Genomic DNA, 18,910 nt, shown 5'->3' with positions numbered 1-18,910 from the left:
GGAATCGCCTGTGCGTCCAGGATGTAGTTCGTGGGGTTCACCGGAACGTTTCCGTTCACCCATCGCCTGCACTCCGGCCAAACGTACAGATCACCGTGTTCGTGTGGATATGATTCCTTCCGATTCGGACCTTGTTACTATTCATGCACCCCCTCTTCCATCGGATTGGCTTTCTTCCCCCGAAATGCGTGGTGACGTTGGTGCGAATCTTCCTTTAAGGAGTTCTGTTGATCCGAAATGGTCTGCGCTTGTGTCTATGAAGGAACAACTCTCGTCGTTGATGGATTCTTATCAACCAGGTGTTGGCGTTATGTCTGGGCGTTCGATGTCAGACCAGTTATCGCACAGGCGTTCGATGGTCTCTGGTCTTGACGAGTTATCGCTTAGGCGGTCTCCCAGTCATAGTGTTCAACGCCAGGTTGATTTTGATGAGTCGCGTCAGAGAGTTTTGGTTGACCAGTTTTCGTATTCTGGTCGCGGGGAAGAACATCGGCGTCGACAAGTGGACGAGACACGTCAACGATTTGAAGTAGTGGATCGTCCGCGTCAACAACTTTTGGACGCTTCGCGTCAAAACATTGATTCGCAGCGTCGACATCCTGACTACTTTGATCGTTCGCGTCCACAGTCTTCGGACTTTACGCGACCTCTCGGCGATCTTCGACAGTTACCTTCTGATTTCAAGCGTTCTTCTGTTCAACAGCAGTCGGATTCGAAGCGGTCTAGGCAGTTGTTGGTTGAAGAAGATCGTCTACCCGTCCGTGTTTCGCATCAATCTACTTCTACTTCTCCCTATGGAGACTCAGAAAACCATCAGGTTGATGCAGATGTTGGCCTTGACAGGCAGTCCCATCCAGACTTTGTTCCTTCGGTTCAGGCTGCGGCTGTTGCTGCACTGCACTGCCAGAAGACGAGCCTGAGGAAAAGTCAGATGAGGATGATCCTATTGAGGAAGTCTCTGAGAATGAGGAGGAGAAGCATTATCAGCATGCTGTGGATCTTCGCAAGTTTATGCTTATTCTGACTGGAATTTTCCCTGATCAATTTACCCCTGTGGTCCCTCGTTCTCCGCCTTCTGAATTCATCTTAGGTAAAGCTACCAAGGTTCCAGTTTATACCAAGATGGTTCTTTCTCGATCCTCTAAGCGGGCCTTGAAATTAATGGGTTCTTGGTTGGACTCCAAGAAATCTTTTGGCAAGACGGCCTTTGCCTTTCCTCCCGCTAGGTTAGCCTCTAAATCTAGTGTGTGGTACGAGACTGGTGAAGTGTTGGGCTTGAGTTTTCCTTCGTCTGCCCAAGGGGATTTTTCAAGTTTGGTAGATGCTTCTCGTCGTCTTGCCTTAAGGAAAACGAAGATTTGGTGGTCCATTCCAGAGTTCGACCATTTGCTTAAAGGTCTGTTCAGGGCCTTCGAAGTTTTTAATTTCTTGGACTGGGCTTTGGGGGCTTTTGAGTAAGAGGGTCTCTGATATGACGGAAACGGACACTAGTGGTTTGGTTCATTTGATGTCCTGCTTGGACAAAGGTGTGAGGGATGGCTCCAACAAACTTGCTGCCTTGTTTACAGCTGGGATTCTCAAGAAAAGGGCCACGATGTGCTCTTTTCTCTCTGCAGGAGTTTCTCCCTACCAAAAAACGGGCCTTCTTTTCGCACCTTTGTCTAATACCTTATTTCCGCAGGAATTGGTAGGCGAGGTGGCTACTGCCCTCACGCAGAAGGCCACACATGACTTAGTTACTCATTCGACTAGGAAAGTTTTGCCTCCGTCATTCTCCTCTCGTAAACCTAAGGAATCTTCTTCTGGGTTTCGACCTCAGTCCTTTCGTGGGAAGTCCTCTGGAAGAGGCTCTTTTAAACCAGAAGGAAGGAAGCCTAGAGGCAGAGGGGGCAAGTCCGGCCGAGGTAAAGTCTGACTGCCCTTTCCTTCAGACAGCAGTGGGTGCCAGGTTGACTCACTTCTGGGAGGCTTGGGAGAGGAATGGAGCGGACCCCTGGTCCGTCCAAGTGTTAAAGGAAGGCTACAAGATCCCCTTCCTGGCCAATCCCCCTTTAGTCACAGATCCAGTGGATCTTTCGCCCAAATACAGAGAGGGTCCCAAGAAGCAAGCCATGCTTCTGCAGACGTCTCTTTTATTAGAGAAGCAAGCAATAGAGGAAGTGCAGGATGTTACGTCTCCGGGGTTTTACAACCGCCTTTTTCTAGTACCCAAGAGTTCCGGGGGGTGGAGACCGGTTCTGGACGTAAGTGTGCTAAGTGGTTACGTCCAGAACTCGACGTTCACTATGGAGACTCAGAAAACAGTTCTGGCAGCTGTGAGGAAGGACGATTGGATGGTCTCTTTAGATCTTCAGGATGCCTATTTCCACCTTCCGATTCATCCCAGCTGCAGACGTTATCTGAGGTTCATGGACGGAAACAAGGTCTTCCAGTTCAGGGCTCTTTGTTTCGGTCTCTGCACGGCTCCTCTATTGTTTACCAAGATCATGCTGAACGTGGCAAGCATGCTGCATTCGAGGGGAATCGGGGCCTCTCTGTATCTGGACGATTGGCTGATAAGAGCCTCCTCAGCCGATTGTTGTTTGAAGGACCTCAAGATGACTTTGGATCTCTCCAGAGAACTGGGTCTCCTAGTGAGCTCGGAAAAATCACAACTGATTCCATCCCAGGAGATTCTTTATTTGGGGATGGAGATTCACAGTCGGAGTTTTCGGGCTTTTCCGTCGTCGGTGAGAATCCAAGCAGCCCTCCTAAAAGTCCAAACGTTCCTGAAGAGAGATCTTTGCTCCGTCAGAGATTGGATGAGCCTTCTGGGGACTCTCTCGTCGTTAGAGAAGTTCGTGACCCTGGGGAGGTTGTACTTGCGTCCTCTTCAGTTTCATCTCAACCGCCATTGGAAGAAAGGGGACAGCCTCGACAGGGATTGCATTCCCATCCCGGCTTCCATCAAGTCTCATCTTCAATGGTGGGACAACGAGCCCAGACTGAAAGAAGGCTTGTCTTTACTTCAGAGGAACCCAGACCTCGTGTTGTGTTCCGACGCCTCCAATTCGGGGTGGGGAGCCACTCTAGAGAAGCAGGAGCTTTCGGGGACTTGGACGGTGGAGCAAACCTCTCTCCATATCAATCAAAAGGAGCTTTTAGCAATTCATCTGGCTCTCATCGGCTTCGAAAAGCAGATCAGGGGCAAGGTGGTCCAAGTCAATGCGGACAGCACGACAGCTCTGGTCTATATTGTGAAGCAAGGCGGGACCCACTCTTGGCCTCTGTACGAGATTGCAAGACTGCTTCTCGTCTGGGCGGAGGAAAGGAAGGTGACTCTTTTGACGCGGTTCATCCAGGGGGTCAACAATGTGAGCGCAGATAGACTCAGCAGGAAAGGTCAGGTTCTCTCCACAGAATGGATTCTGCACCCGGACATCTGCAAGAGTCTGTGGCGGTTATGGGGTTGACCTCTCGTGGATCTCTTTGCCACCGCGAAGACCAAACGGCTAGAGTGTTACTGCTCTCCGGTTCCAGACCCCGAAGCTTTGCACATAGACGCTTTTCTGATGAACTGGTCACACATGGAGGTTTATGCTTTCCCTCCGTTCAAGATCCTTTACAAAGTGATTCAGAAGTTCATTTCGCACGAGGAGACCAGAATGACACTGATAGCTCCGTTCTGGCCGTCAAGGAGCTGGTTTCCAGAGGTACTGGAATGGATGGTGGATGTTCCGAGAAGCCTTCCCATGAGACCCGATCTTCTCAGACAACCTCACTTGGCCCGAAATCATCAAAACCTCCGAGCTCTACGTCTGACTGCCTTCAGACTATCGAAAAACTCGCTAGAGCTAGAGGATTTTCGAAGAAGGCAGCCAAGGCAATTGCAAGGGCAAGAAGGTCTTCAACCATCAAGGTGTATCAGTCCAAGTGGGATTTGTTCAGGGAGTGGTGTAGGACTAACGCGATTTCCTCGTCCAGTACCTCGCTTTCCCAAATAGCAGATTTTTTCTTGGACCTTAAAGTTAAGCATAACTTCTCGTCATCTACTATTAAAGGTTACAGGAGTATGTTGGCGACGGTATTTCGACACAGGAACCTAGACCTTTCTAATAATAAAGATCTACGAGATTTACTTAGGTCTTTTGATACGACCAAGAAGATTCAAACAGTTCCCATCGCCTGGAATTTGGATGTTGTCCTTAAATTTCTCATGAGTGACAGGTTTGAGCCTTTACACTCGGCTTCATTTAAGGACTTAACCTTGAAAAACCTTTTTCTGGTTACCCTCGCCACTGCGAAAAGAGTTAGTGAAGTACACGCTTTAAGCAGGAACATTGGTTTTCGGAATGGGAAAGCCATTTGTTCTTTGCAACTGGGGTTTCTGGCCAAGAATGAAAACCCTTCTCGGCCATGGCCCAAATCCTTCGAGATTCCTAACCTTTCTGATTTGGCTGGCGGTAAATTGGAAAAGGTTCTCTGTCCAGTTAGAGCGCTACGGCTTTATGTGGACAGGACTAAGAATCTGAGAGGTAACTCAGACGCTCTGTGGTGTGCAGTCCGGAAACCCTCGATGCCCATGTCTAAGAATGCCTTGTCTTTTTTCGTTAGATTGTTGATTCGAGAAGCTCATGCTCAGTGTGATGAGTCGGATCAGAGGCTCCTCAAAGTCAAAATGTGATAGTAGGTGAATGATCAACCACTACGTTCCCTTTTTTCCTAATACCCCTTTTCTATCTCTTGGAACTCGTTTGTTATGGTTGTTTGTGGAGATTGGGCGTCAGTCTTCCGCAATCTTTGATTTGGATAGGTGGTCAATTTGTTCCTTGAGTGCACCCGGAACAAGGGTATTGGTTGAGGTTCTGTCATGTTATAGGTGGTTGTACCGTTTGACAGCTCCTAGAGATTTTCAGCCCGAGTGGATTACTGGATCTCTTAAGGATAGCGGACGAAATGAGGCAGAGTATCATTGCTGTTAGCTTCCTTATCAGGTGAGAACCGCTTAAGTTTATTGTATGTAACCCTTAAGTGAATTTTCTATATGTAGCTGTCTGTGACCCGCCACCAAGGGGTGTCAATCAGCTCTTTTATATAACCAGCGGGTAAGTTTTATATTTAAAAATGATATTTTCATAATAAAATAAATTTTTGAATATACTTACCCGCTGGTTATATAAATTTAACACCCACCCTCCTCCCCTCTAGAGACTACCTATGGTATGGCTATGAGGCATGGAAGAACTGGAGATGGTGTGTGGTTCCACCTGTTCTACCGCTAGGGTGCGGTTGGTACACCTGGCGTATCTTCGATAGCGCGAGATTTGAATTTTCTGCCCTGGCGTCAGGGGACTTCAGCTCTTTTATATAACCAGCGGGTAAGTATATTCAAAAATTTATTTTATTATGAAAATATCATTTCTTGGAGGGATTGAGTCCTTTGTTTTCAGAGTTCATATAAGCTGTTGTAGGCACCCCACTTAGCACTTATTATAATACTCTCCGGTTTGATAAAGAGCTTTAGGATTGTATAGTTAGGAAATATACAAAGTATTCCAAATTTGACGTATTTCTGGTACTCCTCCAGTGTGTGGTTTACTGTAGTCGAACTTTGCCCTAATGTTTTGGGTGAAATTGCATTTCCTTGCAATTCATATTGCCCATGTAGTGCGGTCACATGTTTTTTTTTTTAACCTCATATTAGGGAGAATGACCTTTTAAGGTTTTCTATGTGTGAAGGATACAATCCTTGTTTATTTAAATTTTGTAAGTAGAGTACCAAACTACAATTATTGAGACATCTACATTTAGGCATACAGATCTGGTCTTCAACAACAATAGATTCTCAACCTAAATTGTTGGGCCAAAGTTTGGTTATTAAATTCACCCAGACCTGATTTCGGCAGTCAAGATCATTGTGAATGCAGTTTATTGTTCATAATACAGTAATAACCATCCTTCACTTTTAGATAAATCGGACTACGGCTTCTTCAATGTTGCATTAATTTCATGTCTCTTTACATTTAGAAATAGCACAACAATATTTAAGAAATTTATTCTGGCAATGACCAGTTTGTTAGAACATCTTAGAACATCTTTCCTATCAGTCAGTTGATTCACTGGAACATAGGTAGTAAAAACCTATTTCTGGGCTCCGACCTGTGCCACCCAGTGAAATGCTCCTTTTACATCATTTCTAAGGTAAAAACTGCTATGAATTTACCAGAGAAAAAAATGTCTAGGAATGCTAGGTTGTACCCAGCTCGCTCACGTAATAAGGTGTTGGTATAATAACTGGGGCGTGATAAATCACAACCAGAGGCCTTGCACCATTTAGACATCTCCTCTCAACATCCCCGTTCAGCGAGGTGCCGTTCAACACCCTACCTCCGATCTCTACTATCAACAGTCCAACCCACGCTAGTGACGTCACTCCTTTTCATAGCACCATTGGTTTACGCTGTTCACTTTTTCGGTGTGTTTTTCTCAGATTTACCCAGGATTTATCTCATGATGTCGGACTCTACTGTCACCCCGTCGAAGTTAAGTACCAGATCTATGAGTTTTGAGTCTTTGGAGGTAGCCTTGCCCTTAGTTGTTATTTTATCACAGTTTTTAATTTTCACTGTTCGCGGCCCCACTTCGGGACCGTTATGGCGGCTGGCTACCTCCTCTCTCTCTCTCTCTCGTTCTTAACGCCTTACAATTAGTCTTCCATACGGATTGTTTTTCGTTTTGAACCTATCTGGGTAATTCACGGTTCACACCCCGTGTTATTTTATTTTGTTATGGCATTTCATTATCCTGTTATTTACGATACAGTTGTTATGATATTACGGTATCATAGTTTGTGTTAGGTTGGCATGCCTGCTCGCCTTCGGGCGCTGCTAGTTTTTTATGTTACCCCCCCCCCCCCCCCCCCCCCGACCAGTTTCTATCAACTTCCAACGGAGGATCTAAGATCGTTTACAGAGGACCTATTGCAGAAGAACGCAATCCAGAGAGTCCATCGCTTAAAATTTCAAGGTCGCTTGTTCAGCGTGCCAAAGAAAGGTTCAGACAAGCGAAGAGTAATCCTAGACCTGTCCCATCTGAACTCCTTCATTCGTTGCGACAAGTTCCACATGCTAACCGTCTCTCAGGTGCGGACCTTACTTCCCCGTGGGGCCGTCACCACCTCTATAGATCTTACCGATGCCTACTATCACGTTCCAATAGCAAGGCACTTTCGTCCTTTCCTAGGCTTCAAACTAGGCAAACAAGCCTATACATTCAAAGTGATGCCATTCGGGCTCAACATAGCGCCCAGGATCTTCACCAAACTAGCAGAGACGGTAATCCAAGAACTTCGAACCCAAGGGATTCAAATAGTGGCTTATCTGGACGACTGGCTCTTCTGGGCGAAAAACGTCAGGAACTGCCTCACGGCAACAGACAAGGTTCTCACCTCCCTTCGTCAGTTAGAGTTTCAAGTCAACCTCGACAAATCCCGTCTGGTCCCGGAGACCAAGTTTCAATGGCTGGGATTACAATGGGACCTACGTTACCATACGCTACGCCTCCCGAAAGCCAAGAGGACGGAAATAGCAAAGAACACGAAATGGTTTCTCAGGGACAAGTTGACGTCCAGGAGGAACCAGGAAAGAATCCTAGGCTCCTTGCTGTTCGCCTCCGTAACAGACGTCCTAAAGGCCAAACTAAAGGACATAAACAGAGTATGGCGCTCCAGGGCAAACAAGAAGCGTCGAGACAAAAGAGCTCGACTTCCCCCAATCCTACGAAAGTGTCTTCAGCCATGGACGTAAGTCAAAAGCCTATCGAAGTCAGTTCCCTTACAATATCCGGCCCTAGGACTCGTCATTCACACAGATGCCTCCTTAACAGGGCGGGGAGGATACTCCCAACACAAGAAAGTCCAGGGACTATGGTCGACGATATTACGACAATTTCACATCAATGTCCTAGTGGCCATGGCAGTATTCCTTACTTTAAAACGACTGAACCCAGCCAGGAACCTTCATATCAGGCTGGTTCTAGACAGCGCAGTCATAGTCCACTGCATAAACAGAGGCGGCTCCAAGTCAGCCGACATAAACCACGTCATGTTAGCAATTTTTTCCATGGCGACATCGAACAAGTGGCATCTATCAGCAGTCCTCCTTGCGGGAGTTCGGAATGTAGTGGCAGATGCACTTTCGAGGACAACTCCGCTGGAGTCTGAATGGTCCCTAGACAAACAGTCATTCAAATGGATCTTATCTCAGGTCCCGGGTCTCCAGGTGGACTTGTTTGCGACGGAATCCAACCACAAACTTGAATGTTACGTGGCCCCAACTTGGACCCTCGGGCTTAGCCCACAGACGCAATGATGTTAGATTGGAACGTTTGGAAGAGGATTTATCTGTTCCCTTCGATAAATCTCCTATTGAAAGTATTGGACAAACTCAGGTCTTTCAGAGGCCGAGTGGCTCTGGTAGCCCCCAATTGGCCCAAGAGCAGTTGGTTCCCTCTGTTGCTGGAACTGGGCCTCTGCCCTCAGCAGATCAGATACCCAACCCTATACTAACACAAGTAGTACAAACTCACAATGTGTTAGCTTCCTCAAAAATTCAGAGTGCCCTAACTTTATGGACTTCATGAAGTTTGCAGCTCAAAAGGGTGCAAATATTGACCCTCTAAATACCCTATTTTTGGAATCGGACAAAAGGGGATCCACCCTCCGTCAATATGACTCAGCTGTTAACAAGCTTACTAAGTTTTTAAAGGACTCGAAGGTTGAAAAGATGACGATGAATCTAACTGTAGCCTTCTTAGAACTCTCTCTGAATCAGGCCTGGCAGCCAACACCATCACTATGATCAAGTCAGCTTTGAAAAAGATCTTCCATATTAGTTTTGATATTGACCTTACGGATTCATACTTCTCGTCCATCCCGAGAGCTTGTGCCAGATTAAAACCATCAACTCGCCCTAGTGCAGTTTCCTGGTTTTTGAACGATGTCCGGAAACTGGCCTCTGACACTCTTAATGAATCCTGCAATTACATGGCACTGTTAAGGAAGACATTGTTCCTATTGAGCCTCGCTTCTGGCTCCAGAATTTCAGAACTATCAGCCCTGTCTAGAGACCCAGGTCATATTGACTTCCTCTCTTCGGGAGAAGTCCTTCTCTCCCCTTACAAAGTTTTCCTGGCTAAAAATGAGGACCCTCAGAACAGATGGTCTCCCTGGAAGATTGTTACGCTTCCTCGGGATCCATCCTTGTGTCCAGTTACCACCCTGAAATCCTACTTAAATAGAACTTCCATTACAACCACAGGGCCCTTATTCATTAGAGAAAATGCAGGAACCATTACCCTTAAAGGAATCAGGCAACAAATCCTTTATTTTATTAAACAGGCTAATCCTGAATCATTCCCCCATGTCCATGATATTCGAGCTGTTGCTACTTCAATTAATTTCTTCCATCACATGAAATTTGAGAACTCACAAAATATACAGGCTGGAAGTCCCCTAAAGTTTTTAAATCCACTACCTAAAACCTTTGGAAGCTCTAAAATTTGCTACAGTAGCAGCTGGGAATGTGGTTCCTCCTGAAGGTGCCGAGTCTTAATCACAACGTCTAGCTCTATCCTCCTTTCCTCCTACCTGCCTTACTTATTGTTACTACCTAGTTTTGGTTTTGTTTTGCTTGATCTACACCCTTATGGTGTATTGTTTGATACCCCGTTATGATCTCGATTTCTACGAATTAATTTTGATTTTACCTGTTTTTAGTCTTACTCTCCACGGGCTGTTTTGTATTATTTATTATTAAGAATTTTATTTATTTGATCTGCATTATCTGCTTGTCTTTTCTTGCTATCCCTAGTATGGGATTTTTTGCCATTATTGTATTTAACTTCGCACTTTATGTTGAGAGTACTTACCTACGGGATACCTTGTTAATCGTTTTTCTGATATTAAAATCACGTTTGGTATTTTGTATTTATTACTTCCCTCAGGTATTGTGCCAAGTTTGGGTCCCTATTCTCTGGCACTATTTCACTGGGCGGCACAGGTCGGAGCCCAGAAAAGGGATTTTGACGAAGGAAAAATCTATTTCTGGGCGAGAGACCTGTGCCGCCCAGTGAACCCACCCGTCCCTCCCTTCTTGGGCCCCAATCTTGGGTGCTATAAGGAGTGACGTCACTAGCGTGGGTTGGACTGTTGGTAGTAGAGATCGGTGCTAGGGTGTTGAACGGCACCTCGCTGAACGGGGATGTTGAGAGGAGATATCTAAATAATGCGAGGCCTCTGGTTGTGATTTATCATGCCCAAGTTATTATACAGACACCTTATTACGTGAGCGAGCTGGGTTCAACCTAGCATTCCTAGACAATTTTTTCTCTGGTAAATTCATAGCAGTTTTTACCTTAGAAATAATGTAAAAGGAGCATTTCACTGGGCGGCACAGGTCTCTCGCCCAGAAACAGATTTTTCCTTCATCAAAATCCCTTTTCTATTAGTGAGCATGTTGACAATTGTCACGTTACTAATTCTTATTCATATGATGCCGTCTTAATTTTTTGTTTTTCTCTACCTCACTGTGATGCTTTCTTTACTTGGGCCCTAAATCTTATGCATTCTGCATTCTTAGGTAGGACTACAACTTTTCTTGTAAATATGGGGATAAAAACAATAATGGTAATGATTGAGGATATACTGTATATACACCAGTTAGAAAAATGCCTTGCAACTATGATTTGAAACAACCTTAGGATGTATTCCTTTTAGTAGAAGTGCTACTCAGTTGTCCAGAGAGCTTGGTGACTTCAATCCAGTTATTTTGTGCACCCTGATTTAGGTTAGATCCTTGTAAACAAGTTATGATTACTAGATAAGTTACAACCCTAGTTGGAAAAGCTATAAGCCTAAGGGGTCCAATAGGGAAAATAGCCCTGTGAATAAAGGGAATAAGGAGACTGAATAAAGAAGTGCCTGGGTGTACCTTCAACCAAGAGAACTCTTAACCCAAGGCTGTGGAAGACCATGGTATAGAGGCCAAAGCTAGTGTCTCTTCTACTCTTACCAAGTAGAAAGAAGTTAGTTAACGTTACTTTTGACCCCTTGTGTGAAGAATTTATTTTGGTTGACTTAGTGGACTGGTACCTTGGCCAACCTGCTACTCGGTCAAGTTAGACTTCACTATTTTACCAACTACTAATGGTTTGGCTCATCCATGGCTCTTTTTTTTTTTTTTTTTTTTTTTTTTTTTGAAAAACATAAGCTCACTGGTTTTCTGTTGTGGCAAGCGTAACATGGATGTCCTGCGTACACCAGCCCCACGGGTCATTATTGATGTATCAATTACTGTACCTATAATTTGTCATGTCCCCCTAATTGTTTATACTCCGCTGTGTCTTGCTTCGCTTGCAAATGAATATTTGCATTCCAATTATGTTACTCCCATTTCCTACTACTTAGTTCCCATTCCCTCTACAGTACTTTATTTTCATTCATATTATCTTGCTGTTAACCCTCATAACTTTTACTAAATACAGTAGTATTAGTTTCCCCCACCTCAATCGATTCATGGCACTGAATGGCCCTTCTGTCCCAACTGTGACACATAAGAGCGCACATTTTCTAGGTCCATCAGCCATAGGTGGCTTCCTTGTTTTCAGTTTTTGCCTCGCGCAAAAGCCATGGTTTCCCTCATGGTCCCTCGTTATTACTTTAGGAAGGGATATCTTGGCTTAAAACCACCGTCATTGATACATTTGCTGTTTGAAGGATACTTACCCGAAAGGGGTGCCATTTGAAATGATCTGTTGCTCTTGCAAGATAAACTTGAATCAATCTTCTATGTTGCAGCTATAATGGACAGAGGAGACAAGTTTCAGTGAGCAATGTATATCAACAAGTGATTCGTTAAACTATTCTAAAAAAAACAATCTGGTTTATGCATTTTGTGTAGGCAATATTCACCAATTGAACATGTAAGAGCTCGCAAAGAATGGCAACTTTGAAAGAATCTAAGTGCTAGCAATATATGTTGGTAAATTTCAGATAGGTTTCCATATAATTTTAGTTAAGAAAAACCTTAGTAGGGTAAACACATCTAATTCGCTCCAGATCAGAACCAAATCGATACCTACAGATATGTTGTATATTTTTATTGGCCGAATTGTTGTATATTTTTATTCGCATAATTTTCCAAGTGTACACTGACATAGTACAGTATCCCTAAGGTTCAAAATGTGCCAGAAGTTGTCCAAGACGGGTCTCATGACATTCTTTAGTCAGCTGTGCCTGGTAGAGAAGTCAACCAGAGGATGGAGACTGTTCTCTACTCAGAGCAAAATTGTTCAACAAACTTCATTAAAGGAGGAGACTGCAAGTATGATACAGTACGTGCAGATGTCAGGAAGGAAGACTTTATGCTTTCCATGGATCTCAAGGATGCGTATTTCCAAGACAGATCCATCGGTCTGAAAAAGTACCTCTGCCTCGTCCCCGAAGTTGTGTACTTGTTTAAAGCTCTTTACTTTGGGGTGTCTACTGCTTCCCAAGAGTTCATGTGAATTAGTGTTCCGAAGAATCTTTATGACTGACTGATCCTGTTGTCCTCGAGGAGGCAGGTTCTCAAGGATCAAGACACTCCTTTCCTTGTGCTATGGTCAGCGTATTGAGATGATTGGAGGAAGTAAAGTCCCACATTCAGAAAGATGGAGTAAGGAAGTTGATAGACATTGCAGCGGTGAAAGTTTTTCCTTCAGACTTATTAATAACATCAGCAGGTTCATGGTGGTAGCGCAACCTTTTTTTGATCTCCCAACTTACTGCTTGTTTGTGGAATAATTCTCTGGGACATCTTTTCTCTTTAGAGAAACTCGTGTCTGATGGGCACCTCCACCGTAGATTGCTAAAGTGTTGTCTAAAGTATCACTGGTCATCATCCACCAATCACCTCATTTCAGGTTCATGTGGAACACTAGGTAGAGTTCAACTCGACTCCCCACCTCCAGAGATTCTACTGTTCACAAATGCTTGCAGACAGTCTTGGGATCATGATCGCAAGTGAAAAGTTCATGCACATCAACATGGTATTTTTCGAGCAGTACTAATAGTGCTGCTAATTTTTCAATAGTTTGATAAGGCAATTATTTGTGTTGAGCGACTACTACTGTAGTGGCCTACATCAACAAGCCAGGAGGAACGGTTTTACAGTCCCTCTGCCAGTTAATGAAGAAGATGCACTCTAGGGCATTCAACATTACTATACAGTAGAGCTCTCAGCATGGTTCATTCCAGCAAGAGGAATGAACTAACCAGACACACTCAGTTGCTAGGGTCAGATGGTAGGAGCTAAGGGGTCTCCACTATCCCTGATACAAGGTTCATTCTGTGTCTAGTGCGGTTTATCTAAATAGGGCTTCTACTACTGTACTTTACTTTGATAGAGCCTGGAAGGTGGGATTGGAAGAGAGACAGGTCCCTCTCCTGAAGGAAGTTCAAAAGGAAAATCATTGCATAGAGAATTCTCTAGCAAGATCCTGCATCCTGGAGGCAAAAGAATGCTGTCTTGTCTATGAAAACATTGATGAGAGTTCCTTCTTAGTCTTCAATGTCAGGAAAATTGCTATCAGTTCCAATAAATTTCTGTGAAATGTCGCAAAAATTTTGCAAACTGAGGAGTCTATTTCCCAGACACATAGGTCTCCTTTGAATGACCAACAAAATCAAACTTGGATGCATTCTGTATGAAAGGTTATGGATATTGGGAGGAACAATGGGTCCGACATGGGGAGGGGTTTTGGTGTGGTCTATGTCTATGGCTTAAGAATTCTTTTTCAGGAACTAGATAAGTGCTTGGTTGTCATAGACGTCAGCTTGGAGTAGACCCCACAATGGGATAATTTCAATTTCTTCCTCCACTTCTGCCTCCCCCTTCATGTCTTCACACACACTGCTGGTTGGAATGGAAGTGTTCCTCCCATTTTTTCCCCTTTATGGACAAAGTTCTAGAAGACTGATCGATGGGAGTTGGATACACGTGACTCCTGTCGTTTCTTTGTCCGTAGGAGACATTGCTCCCCCAGAAGTCCCTGTGACTCACTTTACTGAGGATGGAGAATAGATGACCCAGAGAGATGAGGAGACAACGCAGAGGACACCCGAGAGTTTTCTCGTCTCATCACACACTCCAGTCGGGATGGAATTGTTCCACCTGGTTTTGCATGGTCTTTAAGACTTAATGATGAGAGTTGCTTTTGTATGACTCCTACCATTTCTTGGCTGTGGGAGTGTGCGTTAGCTGTGCACCCTCACCTGATCACTTGGTCGTGCCCACATGTTCTCTCATGTACGCGCACACTCCTACAAGCGGAAGGATAGAAGTAGTCTATCAGCTACAGGTGCTCTCCCTTCCCTGTTCACTTGCTCCTGCAAGTTCGCTCTTCTGCATGTGCCTTGGAGCACACTCCTAAATTTCCAAGCTCTCAATTGTTTGCATGCACGCTCCTGCATACCCGCCTTGTCCTGGAAGTCTTTGTTGGCACCAGCTCCCATTTTCGGAACATGTTGTTCAAGCGAGCACTACTTTTATCGTTCTCTTACCAAAGTCTTCCGTAGGTACCCTTATGCAAATGTCCTTGTTTGTACGTAGTTCTATTACTTCGTGGAGGCAGAAGGGGTGTTAGGAAAATGGTATGGCCACAGTTGTGCCCGATCGATCTCGACCCAGTGTACCAGGAGGATGGTATGTACCGTGGTTGTATTCAACACAGTTCTTTTGATACTCGGCTTCGAGTTCTTGGTTTTGCAAGGGATTTGAGTAAATTTCATCAGGAAGTAGGGTGAGTGCCCCTTCCTATTTCCTTATTCAGTGTGTTCTGAAGTCCTCTAGATAGGCAATATTCCAGCAGTGGGAGTAAACAGGATCATATGTCCAACAAACAACAAGCAAGAGTGATTATACTGTACTGAGATGGTCAATGGCCAAACTGCCTTGAGAACAATGTTCTGTTTAGCTTCTAGGTGAGTGACCACTTGGATCACTTCCTACTCAAACCAGGTAACTTCACTTGAGAGGCCTGCATACGCTTGCAGTCTTGGAGACATCACCTTGCCAAATGCTTTGATTCCTTTCTGGCAGAAGTTTCGGCACTTCCTGCTGCGCCATCTGAAACCGAGCATTCTTGTGGGAGGCGAGAAGGAATGGTGCTGCCTTTTTTCCACTAGAACAAATAAAGAACCAAAGCGAATGCACTCTCCTTCCCCTTTCGCCTCACTTGTCCCTGTATATTCATCCTTGCTTGTTTATGAGCAGAGCCTTTAGGTGTGTCACCTCAGAGGAAGAATGATTAGTCGCCAAGACACAGGACGGCTGATTAGGCTAAGTCATGGTGGACATTCACCAATCCTCTACAAGATTTTGTGCAAGGATAAATTGTACCAAAACCCAACCCTCTCTGGGATGGTTATCGGTACATGATATAGGAACTCTCCTCTACATCCAGTTCTAGGTTTCGTGCGAGACCAAGCATAAGCACTGCTGGTCAATCCTTTGATGTTGAACCTCTGGTACATACCAAGAAGGGTTTCCACTTGGGAAGAGAATCCAAGTACTCTCTGACAGCGCTGAGAACACATCTATTTTGGAAGATGATCTCAATATGATCCCTCCCAATATTCAAGGCAAGAGGTTTGTATCAGGAACATCTCTTTTTCAGAGAATACAATTCTGTACCTGTTGTAAATACCCTATCTCAGGGACTGAACTAGTGAACTCTGCTCAAGATGATTCTCTGTCCTCTTCAGGTTTTTTCTTTGGAGAATTCCAGAAGACTACATTTAAGGCAGCATAGTTTGGCAATTCTTACTTCCTCTGAGCTGTAGAATTCCTTACACAATAGCTATTAATAGGGTCCTGATTCTTGGTCTTCACGCAGACACCCTTCTCAAATGTTCACGACAACAGTGACAGGAGGGATCCTGACTGAGAATCAGGACAAGACCTAGAGGGCTCAAACCACACAGAGTTCAAAGTCCTTAAATGGACCCATGCAAGGCTGTAGTAGCCCCAGTGAAATAAGCAGGTAAACAGCCTGTCTTTTCCTGTGTCACCAGTCATTCTGAAGGATAGATCTCAATCACCTTGCCAAGGTTCAGGATTTAATGGCCAGGACCCAGAATCTAGCTGGTCATGACTTAATCCTTCTTCATCTCTTCACTTACAAAGGAAGCAGAATAACCTCCCTTCCTGTCCTAGAGGAGGGGAGACAATAAAAGACTAAATGCAGTATGTCAGGGATAAAAAAAAGACCCTAAAACTTATGGCTTCGTGGAAGAATCAGACTTTTTCTCTGACAAGGAGACTGGAAGACCACCCTGATGTCAATCTCACAAGGCCACCTTCCAGTAACTACAACACCTTGTTATAAATTTTAACACCCTTTTTCCAGCTATGCTAAAAGCATATTCCTATTAAAAGACTTGAAATTTGTATCGTCATGAAAAATAAGAAAGATTTATATATTCTTTAAGTGTACAATTATGTAGATATACTGTCTGAATAGAAAGGGTGTTCCAAGCACTGTATAGTAGCACCTTGAAATTGGGTTATTGTTAAATGCCTGCCATTTGATATGGATGAATATATTTTATTTTTTACTTTTTTTTTTAGATACATGGGGAATTTTTGTGTGCGCGTGTCTGGTTATCATATGGTTTATGCTTTTTTGCTATCATTATTGGGATATCATTCATGTATTTTTCCTACCCATCTCTCAGCCTATAGGAACCACATTGGTAAAGGGATTTTGACGAAGGAAAAATCTATTTCTGGGCGAGAGACCTGTGCCGCCCAGTGAAATACTCCTTTAGCATCATTTCTAAGGTATATAACTGCTATGTATTACCAGAGAAAAAAGTTGCATAGGAATGCCGGGGATGAACCCAGCTCGCTCACCTAAATAGGTGTTGGTATATAGTAACTGGGGCGTGATAACCACAACCAGAGGTCTCGGGCCATTTAGATATCTCCTCTTCAGGTTGAGCCCAGAAAATTAATTTTTTTAGAAGTTGGGAACAGAAAGTGATTGTATAGTAACAAGAGCTTTTTTTCAGAGCATGAAAAAAGTATTGGGGACTTTGAAAAATCTCGTTAGTCTCCATTCATTAGTTCTTGAAGCTCCCGAGTGGCTCTTTCACATTTCATTTTAGCACAACTATTTCCCTGCATGTGGAAGTTCATGATGATGTAACATACAGAAAAGTAAGTCGCTACCTTGAATGATTACCAGTACTCTCTTGAAAGTGTTTGCAACACCAGGGAGCAAATTAACTTTTAACTACATGTAACATAGGACAAGGAAAAAGGACTACTATCATTAAGGAAATTCCAAATACAGTACTGCATTGAAGATTATTTCACTTGGGGTTTAGTACGATTAGCACTATGTTTGTATTACTATGTGGTGCATTTCAATAGTTTCCCCTACCTTTTAGCCTTGTATTTCCCTGCATTCCCACTTTTCTTTTTTTCCTTCTTCTTTTCCAACCTCTCAACTTTTATTTAGAAGTGTGACAGCAAGGTTTTCTCCCACTTGCATCCTGCTGCTAAATGGCCTCTTCAGCCCAATTTCTGGGCTATAAGCCTTGAATTCCTTACATCAGAATTTAATAAAAAAATGCTTGACAACCAAGAGAGTAGAGCATTAGAGTACAGCCTCTTGTTCTTTAGGCAATACAAGCTTTTCTATTTTACTGGAGAAACTTTTGGGTGAAAACTGCTCTGGTAACAAGATAGTCAACCAGAAATAAGTTTGTGTGCGTGTGTGGGTGGTTGGGCTTCACGCACCCCCCCCCCCCCCACTTGCTCCAAACTAAATATTCATCTTTTCTTTATTAAAGACATCTCTGTTGTTCAACTTCTTCAATGGGGTTTGTTTTGAAATGTTTTTGTTAGTGCTGACTCTTTGTTGAGGGTAACTTTGGTGTTGCATTTGAGTGGCTTGCATGGATGATTTTGGTTATTAAATTATGATTAGCTAAGTGCCTGGGAAAAGATTGTGTGGGTACTTTGTCACCTGTCACTCATGATCCTCATTTTACATTTTTATTTTTACAGGGATCAGGAATGTATTCCATCTTTGAACTGCACATGTCTTGATGAAGTAACGATAAAATAATTGAAAAATTAAAGGGTACTTAATTTGGTCATGTCTTGGAGAAACAAGAACACTTAGCCAGCGCGTTCTTTGGATAACAACAAAGAAGTGAAGGTTTGTATTTTTAGAAGAACTGCTGTATTGCAAAATTTTAAAGATAATTTTGTAATTATCTTGTATATATTAAAAAAAAATTTCAAGGTTCTCTTCTCAAACCTACCCTGCTGTTTGTCCCTGTTGTTGAAGGGAAAAGGGTATTCTAAAGATCAAGCGAGAGAGAGGGGGGTTGATTTTCCCTCTCCATTACTAATTTTCCACAAGCTTCATTGATAGCTACAACTTGCACCTAAAGGGGTTACTGTACATTATATCCATATAAAACACTTAGTTTCCCTGTACAGTATAGGGTAAATGTAAAATATCTGAAAAATGCAGTCTCCTCTTTTATAGTAGGTTGTATGTACAGTACTATACTATTACTAGCTGCTTCCATCATTTGCAAAATATAACACTAGCTGTTCTGTTTGTGTGATATACAATACTGTTGTCTTCAGAATGGCAGGTGCCTTGATAAAATCTATTCAGTGTAGTCAAATGTATTGTGCGTAACAAGAGGTCTGTGTAGTATTTTTTTTGTTCCTAGTCTCACGTTGGCAAGTATCGAGTCATTGTATTTCCAGTTAAATTCTATTGAGATAAAAATTGGCAGTTACTACTTGAGGAGAATAGATACCTGTAGTGTTATTTATAACTTTTTGAATACTATTTCAAATGTTTC

At 43.5% G+C, this 18,910-nt stretch overlaps 2 long non-coding RNA genes across 20 annotated transcripts in view; one reads left to right on the top strand and one right to left on the bottom strand.

The window, feature by feature from the left end:
- LOC137638319 (uncharacterized) overlaps positions 1-18,910 on the bottom strand; it is a 1,154,758-nt gene that overhangs the window by 618,942 nt on the left and 516,906 nt on the right. The window lies entirely within an intron of this gene.
- LOC137638322 (uncharacterized) overlaps positions 1-18,910 on the top strand; it is an 838,879-nt gene that overhangs the window by 804,092 nt on the left and 15,877 nt on the right. For 8 of the 15 annotated variants that reach the window (XR_011044048.1, XR_011044050.1, XR_011044049.1 and 5 more), the window contains exon 3: positions 18,202-18,246. The exons of the other annotated variants lie outside the window; for them this stretch is intronic. This is a non-coding gene — a long non-coding RNA (uncharacterized lncRNA). The remainder of the gene's footprint in view (positions 1-18,201; positions 18,247-18,910) is intronic. 15 annotated transcript variants of the gene reach the window in all.

Source organism: Palaemon carinicauda, chromosome 3 (genome assembly GCF_036898095.1).
Source record: "Palaemon carinicauda isolate YSFRI2023 chromosome 3, ASM3689809v2, whole genome shotgun sequence".
Lineage (NCBI taxonomy): Eukaryota > Metazoa > Arthropoda > Malacostraca > Decapoda > Palaemonidae > Palaemon > Palaemon carinicauda.
The sequence above is the reverse complement of the archived record's forward strand: the minus strand, read 5'-3'. Positions and strand labels throughout refer to the sequence as shown.